Here is an 11,606-nt window from a genome sequence, read left to right as displayed (position 1 = left end):
AGTCTCATAAACTTTCAACCTTCCAGATAAACATTTCCCTACTCTGACTCTGGTAAAATGTGTACTTTACTAATTTTTCATCTAAGAGAAAATTTTAGAATGGTTTTCATACCAAAATTGCCCAACATTGATACTAATTATGTGCTTAAGTGTAATTCATTTCTCTAAGATTTATTGTGTGTGTGTGTACATGTGTGTGCACATACACATGAGTGCAGGCATCCATGAAGGCAAAAGAATAAAAAGATAGAAAGAAGTCATCAGACTGGAGCTGGAGTTTCAGGTGGCTGTTAACATCCTGATGTGAGTTCTGGGAATTGATCCGGCATCCTCTGCAAGTGTTTTATGTGTACTGGGTGGGTGGACCAGGAGCGGGTCAATTCACATGCAGGGCCATAAAAAGGGCTTGCATTATCCCCACCCCTTTGGTTCCTTTCTCTACAACGGACACACATCGAAGAGGGACAAAGTGTATTGGAGACAACACTATTGGCCCAGCGGAACCCAAGAAGAGCTGCCATTGGCTGACAAAGCCTTTTGCGGACTTGCCTTTGGTCAGGGGCACATCCTAACAGCTGGGGGATAGACCTAAGAGATGATTCCATCGGCCAGGAGGATCCATCTTAGCCTTTGGCTGTGGAGTGGAAGGAAAAGATCTGGGAATGAAACCCAGCTGGGGGATAGACCTAAGAGATGATTCCATCGGCCAGGAGGATTCCATCTTAGCCTTTGGCTGTGGAGTGGAAGGAAAAGATCTGGGAATGAAACCCAGTAGCTAGGAAGATAAAGGACAAGGCAGCAGCTTCTGGGTCTACAGGCACTCTTCAGACCACAGCAGGATGGGCAAAACTGGTGTCAGACCCCAGCCAGGAAAGGGGAGCCCAAGCCAGCAAGTAAACTACAAAGGGCATCCCCTGTCCAATCTACTCTACCTGGGGCTGCCCCGCCCAGTGTCCTTCTTGAGAGCCGAGTCGGGCTGTGAGCCGCTCACTGCTCCTCTAACCAGGAAGGCTTCTTGGCTCCTGGAGGCCGTAGCTTGATGTTGAAACTGCTGCAGGGTCTGCTTCAGTTGTTTCTGGTTCCCAGCAAAGGAGGCAGACGTAGGACTGTAGAAGAGCAAGAGCTGTGCATTAACTTGATCTTGTTTTCTTTCTTTTTTTTTTTTTAAGATTCATTTATTTATGTATATGAGTACACACTGTAGCTGCACAGATAGTTGTGAGCCTTCAATCTGGTTGTTGGGAATTGAATTTAGGACCTCGGCTCACTCTAGTCGGCCCCCACTAACTCAGTCCCTGCTTGCTCTGGCCCAGAGATTTATTATTATAAATAAGTTTACTGTAGCTGTCTTCAGACACACCAGAAGGAAGTCAGATCTCATTTATAGGTGGTTGTGAGCCATCATGTGATTCCTGGGATTCAAACTCAGGACCTTCAGAAGAGCAGTGAGCACTCTTATCCACTGAGCCATCTCACCAGCCCCCTTGATCTTGTTTTCTTCTAGGAACTTGAGCTTGCTTGATGGCTACATTTCCCCCCCCTTCCCCCCTCCCCAGCTTCTCTTGCTTGTCCCGATGAGTCTGGAAAGTGGCCTGGGCACTCTTCAGTCAACCTCACGTCCCTGCATGACTCCGCTCTTCTAAGTCTGTCCAGTAGGTATCATATTCTAGCCCGGCAGCCTCATACTGTTTGACAGTCATGAATGTGGCTTCCATGATCTTGCTGACCAGTGTGTTGATGCTAGAGACAAGTTCACGGCCCCTAGAGGCGTCTCCCCATTCTTGTACGGCAGCTCTAACATATCTGTATTATAGCCAAATTCCTCTTGAAACTCCAGGGACTTCTGACTGAGGTCAGCAAATGCATCACTTAGCACATGCTGGGTCTGCAGCAGGCTGTAGAGGTGGGCTGTAAGTAGCCAACACACAGCTGCAAGACACTTTTATACTTGTGCTCTGTCTCACACAGCAACTCAATCTGCAAGTCTAGCTCCAGATCCACAGCTGGGGAGCCTCGGGCAAATCTCTCTGATAACAGCTGCTTTGTGCACTTATATATGTTGATGCCCCTTTCTTGATGATGTCAAAACCTTTCTTATGATGTCAAACCTTTCTCCAGGGATACCCTGGGCCACCTCATCACCAGGGCCAGAAGGGGAGGTGCTGTGAGATGGTTGGTGGCCAGACCTGTGGCTCCATCACCAGAGCCCCCCATAGACACCAGACTAGTTTCATAGAGATTGGGTCCTGACACCATCACCTACTGGAGGTCCTGCCTCAGCCTATCATCACCAGGAAGTGGCTCAGCTTCACCATTTCCGTGGAAGGGAAATGTGGCTGCTTTCCCTAGGATTCCGGTTGTCATGGCTAGTGAAGGGACTGAAGTCAAGGTCTCCACCCTAGCACATAGCCATCCAAGCATGCCCTGCAATACTAGTCTTTCACATCCGTTGGTATTTCTTCCTCTCTTCCTTCAACAGACTCTTCCTTCCTCCATTTCATCCACCCGAATCCCTCAGGTCCTCTGCTGAGCCATCTCTCCAGTGCTTAAACTATTATGGTTCCTATCTTTTTACTTATATCATGCACAAAATTTAAAAGACGACCAGAACTCAAGATAAATACTGTTGAATGTAATAGTTTTACATTTTAAAATGATAAGAAAGTGATGCATGGTGAATATGTCAAAATTTTAAATAAGGAAAACATTAGAAACCTGAAGCAAATGAAATATCAGTAATAGTTTGTTCACCGTGGACACAAGATGTCTTTTCATACAGTATGAAGAGGTAAAGTAATTGTCAGAACTGAGTCAAACATGATTCAGATGTTGGAACAATCTGGATTCCTGTGATAAAATTATCAGAGGCTTATGGAAAAGGTAGAATCTCAGAAGAGAATAGAACATACAATCAAGAATAAGTGGTGATGTAAGAAATTTTCCCAAAACAGCTATAGATAAAGATTGCCTTCCAAAGACTCAAGACTGTGTCTACACAGCTCAGGAGAAAGTTCTGGGGCACATGAATGGAGGTCCCTAGAACTTACTCAGTCTGAAGACACACTACACAGTGAAAAGGTGTGCTAGAACACACACCAAAGAGCTGTGGGGCAGTATTAAATCAGAGTTCACCAAGAAGAAAATATTTGATAAGCAATTATTTGTAACTAATATTTGAATAAGTAATGACTAAGAATTTTCAAAAATTACTATTAGACACCAAACAAAATAACCAATAAACTTAGCAATTAAAAAAACAAAAACAAAGCAAAAGAAAATCTAGATATTACCACAGTCAAACTACTGAAAACCAAAGACAAAGAAAATCTTACAAGCAGTCAGAGGGAGACATATTAAAAATGGGAAACAGAATAAAATCAGAGCCAATGCCTTATTATAAACCAGGTAAGCAAGCAGACAACAGAATACCTTAAAGGGCTGAGAACAAAACCATAAAACAAACAAAAGAACCCTGTCCAACCTGATGCTAAGTTAACACTTCTAAACAAAAGATGACCCTATCAATTCACCACCAACAGATATAATAAAAAATGTTTAAGAGAATTGTTCCAGCTAAAGGGACATAAGTAAAAGTTGTGTCTACACAAAGATAAGGATTAGAAATAAAAAAATATGAGTAAAATCTATTTTCTTATTTTTTAAAATCTCACTGAAAGAGAAGTATTTGAGACAAAGTAGCAACATGGTATCTACAGTACATGAAGAAGTAAAATGGACCAAAGCACAAATGAGGAGTGGGAAGAGTTGGAGCATGTGCTCACGAAGCCTGCAAACTGCCTGCAGAATGCTTTTTGAAGGTAGATTCAGATGATGCAGAAACCCACCAAAGTATTAAGCATGAATTGTAGGCTAACAGAATAGATGAAACAATGAAGACCCTTCAATTTGATTTGGGGGGTGGTGGTGGTGGTGGGAAAGAAACAAAGACCAGTGGCTTTTAACCTGATTGTATCTGTGAGCAGAATGACTCAAAGAGGTCAACCTCAACTGAAGAGAGACTCCCAGATGCAGTGTGGGCATTTTGGTTTGACTATTTTGCCCACATTCATGTGTTAGAGGTGTCAGGGTGACAGTGGCAAGTGGTGGGGCGTGGTGGGTGATCTTTGGGTCATGCAGACCATGCCCGCACAAACTCATAAATGCTTGTCACCAGAGACTGGATTAATGGTCATGGTGGAACCTGCTTGCCCATCTGCTTTCTCCCTCAGAGAGAAATGGTCCAATGCTGTGCCCTGAGGCTTTCCAACCTTAGAACTACAAGCCCAAAGAAACCTCTGTTTGTTATAAGTTAACATGCCTCAGGTATTCTCCTATGGCAACACAGAATTACTAGGACAGAAAACTATACTGAAAGTGACAGTGTTGTTCTAAAGATACCTGAAAATTGAGAAGTGACTGTGGGAATAGATAATGTGTGAAACTTAGAAAAATTACTCCCCAGTGCCATGTCTATCTGCTTGCTGTCATGTTCCCTGAAATGATGGTCAGGAACTCACTCTCTGAAACCCCATGGAACTGTAAGAAGTTCTATAAGTTACCTTGGTCATGGTGTTTTGTCATGGAAGTAGAAAAGTCACTCAGACACCTGCTAACCTGCAGAAACATTATCAGGGACCCCATAGCCACCACACCAGACTAGATTCCAGAATGGGCGAGAGCAACCAAAGAACAGAATATCCACATCAGAGATGAGACCAGATATCTACGCTAAGAAACACTTCAACCATCCTAACTCTAGATGCCTAGAAGCCAGCACAAATATGATCAACCAAGACAGTATGCCTTCCCACAAAGCCAGCAATCCTACTGCAGTAGGTCCTGAAAAAAAGCAGTTTAGCTGAAGCACAAGATAAGGACTTCAAAATAGCAGTTATGAATATGTTTAAGGACCACGAGGAAGATGTAGATAAATGGCTTAATGAAGACCATGAAAACACAGTTGAATGAAACAGTAAGAACATTTCAAGGAAGTATAACTTAACAAAGAAATACAATCACAAAAATGAACCATATAGAACTGGAAATGAAAAACTTAGGGTATTAAACAAGAACCTCAGAGAGCAGCCTCACCAACAATAAAAGGCATAGAAGAAAGAATTTCAGGTCTTAAAACAAGTCAGAAGAAATGGATAGCTCAGTCAAAGATAATGTGAAATCTAAAATATTTCAGCTATAAAACAACCAGGAAATCTGGGACACTGTGAAAAGACCAAAACCTAAGAATAATAGGGATAGAGGAAAGAAAAGAAGCCCAGGTCAAAGGCATAGAAAATACTTTAAACAAAATCAGAGGAAAAAAAAATCCCCACTCTAAAGAAAAATATGCTATCAAAGTTCAAGAAGCATAGAGAGTACAAAAGAGACAGGAGCAGAGAACAAACAAAACTCCCCATGACACATAATAATCAGAAATAAAGGATATGAAAAGCTCGAAGGGACAAAGATCAAGTCATATATAAATGTGTACCCTTTAGAATAATGCCTGACTTTTCAATGGAGACTCAGAAGGCCAGAAAGACCTAGATGGATGTTCTACAAAGTCTGACAGACTGCAGATGTCAGGCTAAACTACAATACCCAGCAAAACTATCAATCACAGTTGACAGAGAAGAAAAATATTCCATGATAAAACCAAATTTAAGCAATTTCTATTTAACTGTCCAGCTCTTACTGAAGGCACTAGAAGAAAAATATCAGTTTGAAAAGTTTAACTGAACCAAAGAGAACCCAAGGAATAAATAAAAGAACAGTAAATCAAAAGGAGGAGAGACCTGAACCACCACAACAAATAATAGGAATTAATAAACACTGTTCATTAATAACTCTCAATGTTAATGGTCTCAATTCCCTAATGCAAAGACATAGAATAACAGATTGCAATAGAAAACAGGATCCCTATTTCTGCTGCAGTCAATAAACACACCTTACTAGTAAGGATAGATATCAGGGTAAAAGGGTAAAAAAAGATATTCCAAGCAAATGTATCCAAAAAAGCAAGCATGTGTCACCATTGTATTAATCCAACAAAATAGATTTAAAACTAAAACTAATCAGAGATAGGGAAAATCTCATGAAAACTGTTTGTGTTGTCAAAGGGAAAATTCTCCAAGAGGATATTATAATTCTAAACATTCATGTACCAAACACAAGGGCACCCAAGATTATAGAAGAAGTATTACTACTAAGGCTAAAATCATATATTGACCCCCACAAAATAATAGTGGATGATTTTAATACCCCATTCTTGCCAGTAGACAGGCCATCCAGGTAGACAGAAAAATGCTGGAGTCAAATATCATAACTCAAACAGACTCAACGCATCTACAGAGCATTCCGCCTAAACACTAGAGGATATATTTTCTTCTCAGCAGCCAAGAGAGCTTTCTCCAAAATTAATTACATTGTCCCCTTGCTAACAAAGAAGGTATTTTCAACTGACACCTGCTGGCAAGGGTTTTATCCAATGGAATGCCCCTGGGTATATCAACCACACTCCACGGCAGGCCCCATGCCCAGGAGTACTTGGCTGACACAAAACAAAATCTATGTTTTGTTTGTTTGTTTGTTTTTTGGTAGACTTTTTATTTTATTTTGGCATTTTTTGACTTACTGAGTTTTTGCTTATTTGTTCTGATTTTCATTGTGGGTTTTGTGGGAATTTTTTTAAGAGAGAGAATTAGTGTTGGGTGGGTAGAGAGGTGGGAGGTTCTGGGAGGAGTAGGGGAGGGGAAACCATGATGAGATGGCTCAGTGGGTAAGAGCACCCGACTGCTCTTCTGAAGGTCCAGAGTTCAAATCCCAGCAACCACATGGTGGCTCACAACCATCTGTAATAAGATCTGACTCCCTCTTCTGGTGTGTCTGAAGACAGCTACAGTGTACTTACATATAATAAATAAATAAATCTTTAAAAAAAAAAAAAAAGGAAACCATGATCAAAATACACTGCATGAAAAAAATTTAGATAAAAAGTACTAAGTATTAAAAACCTGAAAGACGGGGGTTGGCAAGATGGTTCAGTAGATAAGGTGCTTGGTGAGAAAGGCGGATGACATGAGTTCAGCCCCTCTATCCCAGAGTGGAAACAGAGAGCAACTTCAGTAGTTCTCTGACCTTTGGATTCATACTATGCATGTGTGTGCCCACACATATTTGCCATAAGCACATAACAACAACAATTTTAAAAGGAAAAGAAAGCAAGATGGCTATAGAAAACCTAGAATTTATTAGAGATTACGTAAGTGAGTGACCAGAATGCTGCTAATAACATCTAATGGAGTGCTTGCTGATGAAAACTAGGACTGCCATGATGAGACCCGGAGTCAAGGCCATCAGTGCTCTTCAGTAGCAGAGAGCCTGGAGCTCTGTGTCCGTGGCCTAAGGCTTTGTGAAGAGTGAACTACATAAGGGATGGTAGTAGATTTCTGCAGAGAATAGCAGAGTGTCTGTTTCTGCATGGCTACTTCTACCTCTGCTGATGTGAGGAAGAAAAACCATGACTTCGAGGCAGGTTTTATAATTAAAAAGGAAACAGAGTGTAAAGATTTGGGAAATTTGCAGCCTAGCCAGAAAAGTGTAACAACACGTTTGGATGGAGAATGCTCAGAGAAATTTAAAGAAATCAGCAGAAAAAGAAAATAAGCAAGTGCCCAGAGCCTCTCTCTTGAGTTCTCTTCTACCATAGTCCCAGAGCTGAAGGAGGAAAGGCTAGAGGTACTTTCATGGAGAGTACTCTCAGGCCCAAGGGCACACTGGGGATTCTGCTCTTTGCACCCCAGGGCAGCATTCACTGGCCATCCCAGACAAAGCTTAAGCATCCCTAGATGTGGTCCATACAGTGATTCCCAACACTGTTCCTATGGTGCTAATTCTACAGGCACACAGAATGACTGCAGACTCGGGTGTGACTCTTCAACCTGACTGCAGAGGCTCCTACAGAAACCCCAAGTGACTGTGTAAGATCTGTCACCAGCAAGAGCCACAGCAGGCAGTGCTTACCAGGCCAAAGTTCCCCCGGAGCTGTGGAGTGGAATTACATCCACAGGACCTCAGAAATGTGGAACTCCTGGCAACAGACAGAATTCAACTGGGAAAACCACAGGCACCAGTGGGAAACTCCATTTCAGGGGAACTGATGCGGGAGCTGAAGGGGTGGGGCTGCCCAGTGATTTGGGGACTCCACTCTCCTGAGTATGTCTATGAAGGAGCACATAGAGGGGAAGATGATTATTCCAGAGCTTTGCAACTCAGTGTCTGTATTCTTGGTTTTCTACCTTCTTTAAGGTACCTATCTGTATTATTTCACCCTTATAGAATATGTCCCTCACTGAATATTAAAGCAAATTCCCTTTCCTTCCCTCCCTTCTTTTTTCCCTTCCTTCCTGCAGATTCTCCTCCCTGTTTTTCTCTCCCTCTCTCCTTCCCTTCCCCCCTCTCCCCTATCTCTGTATATGTATATTATATGTATGATATATGGTGTAGTGTGTGTGTGGTGTATACATAAGTGCACAGGTCTGCATACCTGTGTGCATTTAAGTGGAAGCCAAAGTAGACCATTGGATAGCTTCCTCTGTTGCATTCTACTTTCCTGTCTTGAGACGAACAAGACAGGATGACTTGTTTTGAGTTGCGGGTGAAAGGAGCTTACCTTGGGTCCCAGGTGAGACTTGGCTTTGATGTAGGGCTTTTGACTTGACTCAAGAATGATATAAGATTTAGGCCGGGCGGTGGCACACGCCTTTAATCTCAGCACTCGGGAGGCAGGGGAAGGTGGATTTCTGAGCTCGAGGCCAGCCTGGTCTACAAAGTGAGTTTCAGGACAGCCAGGACTATACAGAGAAACCCTGTCTCGAAAAACCAAAAAAAAAAAAAAATGAAAGAAGCCAGGGAAAGAAAGAAAAACCCAAAGAGAAAAAAAAAAAAAAAAAAAAAAAAAAAAGAAAAAAAGAGAGAATGATATAAGATTTTAAAAACAGCTGGGATGGAATGATTGATTCTGCATGGTAAGAAGGGCGTGGATTTGGAAGGCCAGAACAAAGCTATAGGTTATGCTCCTCAGAAGCACACGTGTGGCAAACTTAATGCCTCAGTGTGGCTGTAGTAAGATGTGGGATCAGTAGGAGGTGTTTGGATCATGAGGGCAGAGTCTTCAAGGATGCATCAACGGCTGCAACCTGGGAATGGGTTTGCTATTGTGTCATGGGAGTTTCCTATCTTTTTATCTAATTCACTCACATTGCTTTGCATATGCTACCATTGTGCTTTTGACACTAGGAACCCACAGGGTGATAATACAGGCAAAACACTCATTAAATAAAATAAAATAAAATAAAATAAAATAAAATAAAATAAAATAAAATAAACAAACCTTTAAAAAGTAATTATGAGAAAAGGGAAATTAATATATTCTGAATCCTTGAAGGGATTTTTTTTTTTTTTAGAATACTTGGGATTTTAAAAGATACTCAAGTTTTTCGAAAGTTTAACAGTAGCCTCATTAATAAACAAGGCTCAATGAAGAATTCTTAGAAAAAAATGTAAATGTTTTGAATTGAATGATAGTAAAAATAAAGTAATTTGTGAGATGTAGCTAAAGTGGCTATGTGTATGTGTGCGTATGAGAAATGAAAAAAAAAATTAATCAAAAGTTGTACCATAAGAAGCAAGGGAAAATGTTTGCTTTGTTTTGCTTTTGTTGATTTGTGGCATAAGGAATCAACCACAGGGCCATCTCTAGCTAGGCAAGCATCCTGCCCTTGAACCACGTCCCCAGCCTGAGAAAAACAAGTTCACTCAAAGGGAACTAAAGGAAAGAAAAATGAGAGCAAAGATTAGTAAAGAATCAGTAACACTGGAAGAACAAAAGTGGAAGAGTCCACTAATCTAAAACCTAGTTCTTTGAAAAGACCAGTAAAACTGATAAATGCCTGTTCCACAAGACCCAGAAGGAAGTCACAGATCATCAACAACGGAAGCGAAGCAAGAACGTCTTACAAAATGACAGCCAATGGCTGAGTGTGGGCACTATGTAGGAGACAAATCCAAAGCTCAGATAAAATGGTTAATGTCTTTCAAGATGTTGAAAACCAGTCCCAGGGGGATGAAAAGGTTTTTTTTTTTAATATATATAACATATAATAAATACAGAAACGAAATGGTTTTCTACAAATAAAACTACCAGACAGCTTTACAGTGAGCCCCTTTAATTAAAAAAAATAAAGAAACGATATCTTTTGCTCTTCATAATGTATTTTGACCATGTTGTGTTTACACCAGGAATGCAGGTTTGGTTTAACACTGAAAACTAGTTGATGTTATCCCTCACATCGACAAAAATAAGGAAAATATTTTCCCCTTAAATACAGAAAAAGCACTTGCCAAAATTAGACACTCATCCATGTTAAAACGTTTTCAGCAACCGAAGAGCTTTTCAGTCTCAATGTGTGCAAGAAACAGCTTAGGAAGAGTCATGGGTAATGATGGACAGTCTCTCTCCTTCTCAGAAAGAAACAAGACAAGGTTACTGTGTTTGTAATTTCTGTTTAATGTCTTCCTGGAGGCTACAGCTAGTACAATGAGATAGGCAGGAAATGCATGGAGATATAAAAGAATAAGTAGCTTTTTTCATACATGTGTATGTGTGTGTATATATAGATGTGTGTATGTCTCTCTGTGTGTGCATATATGCATATATGTGTGTATGTATGCATACGCATGTGTTTATATAAATATGTGTGCACCTGTGTGTATATGTGTGTGTGTGTGCTACAGATGCAGGATCATGCAAGTTTGCTCACAGCACATGGAAGCCAGAACAGGATGTCAAGAATCTGCCTTATTTCTTTGATATAAGGTTTCTCGTTGAACCAGAAATTTGCTATATTGTCTGGATTGGCTGGCCAGGAAGCTCCGAGGAACTCCTGCTTTGCAACCTTTAAGGCTAAGGTTACAGATATATGCAGCTATTCCCAGGTTTTTGTGTGTGAGCATTGGAAATTTGAATTCAGGCTTTCAATAAGACCAGGTTTTCTTCCACACTGAGCCATCTCATCCCCAAACATTTTTCTGAATAGTATGTGACCTTATGTATAGAAAATCCAAAGCAATTCTCAAAAGACACTACTAGAACTAAGAAGTGGGAACAGCAAGGTGACATGAGCGAAATATAAACACAAATGTTAGGTGTCCTCTGTGCTGGTTTGAATATGGATTCATGTGTTTGAATGTTTGGCCCATAGGGAGTGGCACTACTAGGAGGTGTGGCCCTGTTGGAATAGGTGTGGCCTATTGGGGGAAAATGTGCATTGTGGGAGTGGCCTTTGAGGTCTCCTATGCTCAAGGTACACCTAGTGTGATGACCAGCCTCCCCCTTGCTGCCTGTGGATCAAGATGTAGAACTTTCAGCTCCTTCTCCAGCATCATGTCTACCTGCACCCTGCTATGCTTCACGCCATGATGATAATGGACTGAACCACTGACACTGTAAGCCAGCCTCAATGAAATATCTCCTATATAAGAGTTGCCTTCATCATTGTATCTCTTCACAGCAATGAAATCCTAACTAAGATATCCTAATATCCCAGAAT

The 11,606-nt window shown here is 41.1% G+C and overlaps 1 pseudogene; it reads right to left on the bottom strand.

The window, feature by feature from the left end:
- Nucleotides 1-987: 987 nt before the first annotated feature.
- LOC110285160 lies at nucleotides 988-2,364 on the bottom strand (annotated as a pseudogene).
- Nucleotides 2,365-11,606: the final 9,242 nt, after the last annotated feature.

This window comes from Mus caroli, chromosome 18 (assembly GCF_900094665.2).
Source record: "Mus caroli chromosome 18, CAROLI_EIJ_v1.1, whole genome shotgun sequence".
Lineage (NCBI taxonomy): Eukaryota > Metazoa > Chordata > Mammalia > Rodentia > Muridae > Mus > Mus caroli.
The sequence above is the reverse complement of the archived record's forward strand: the minus strand, read 5'-3'. Positions and strand labels throughout refer to the sequence as shown.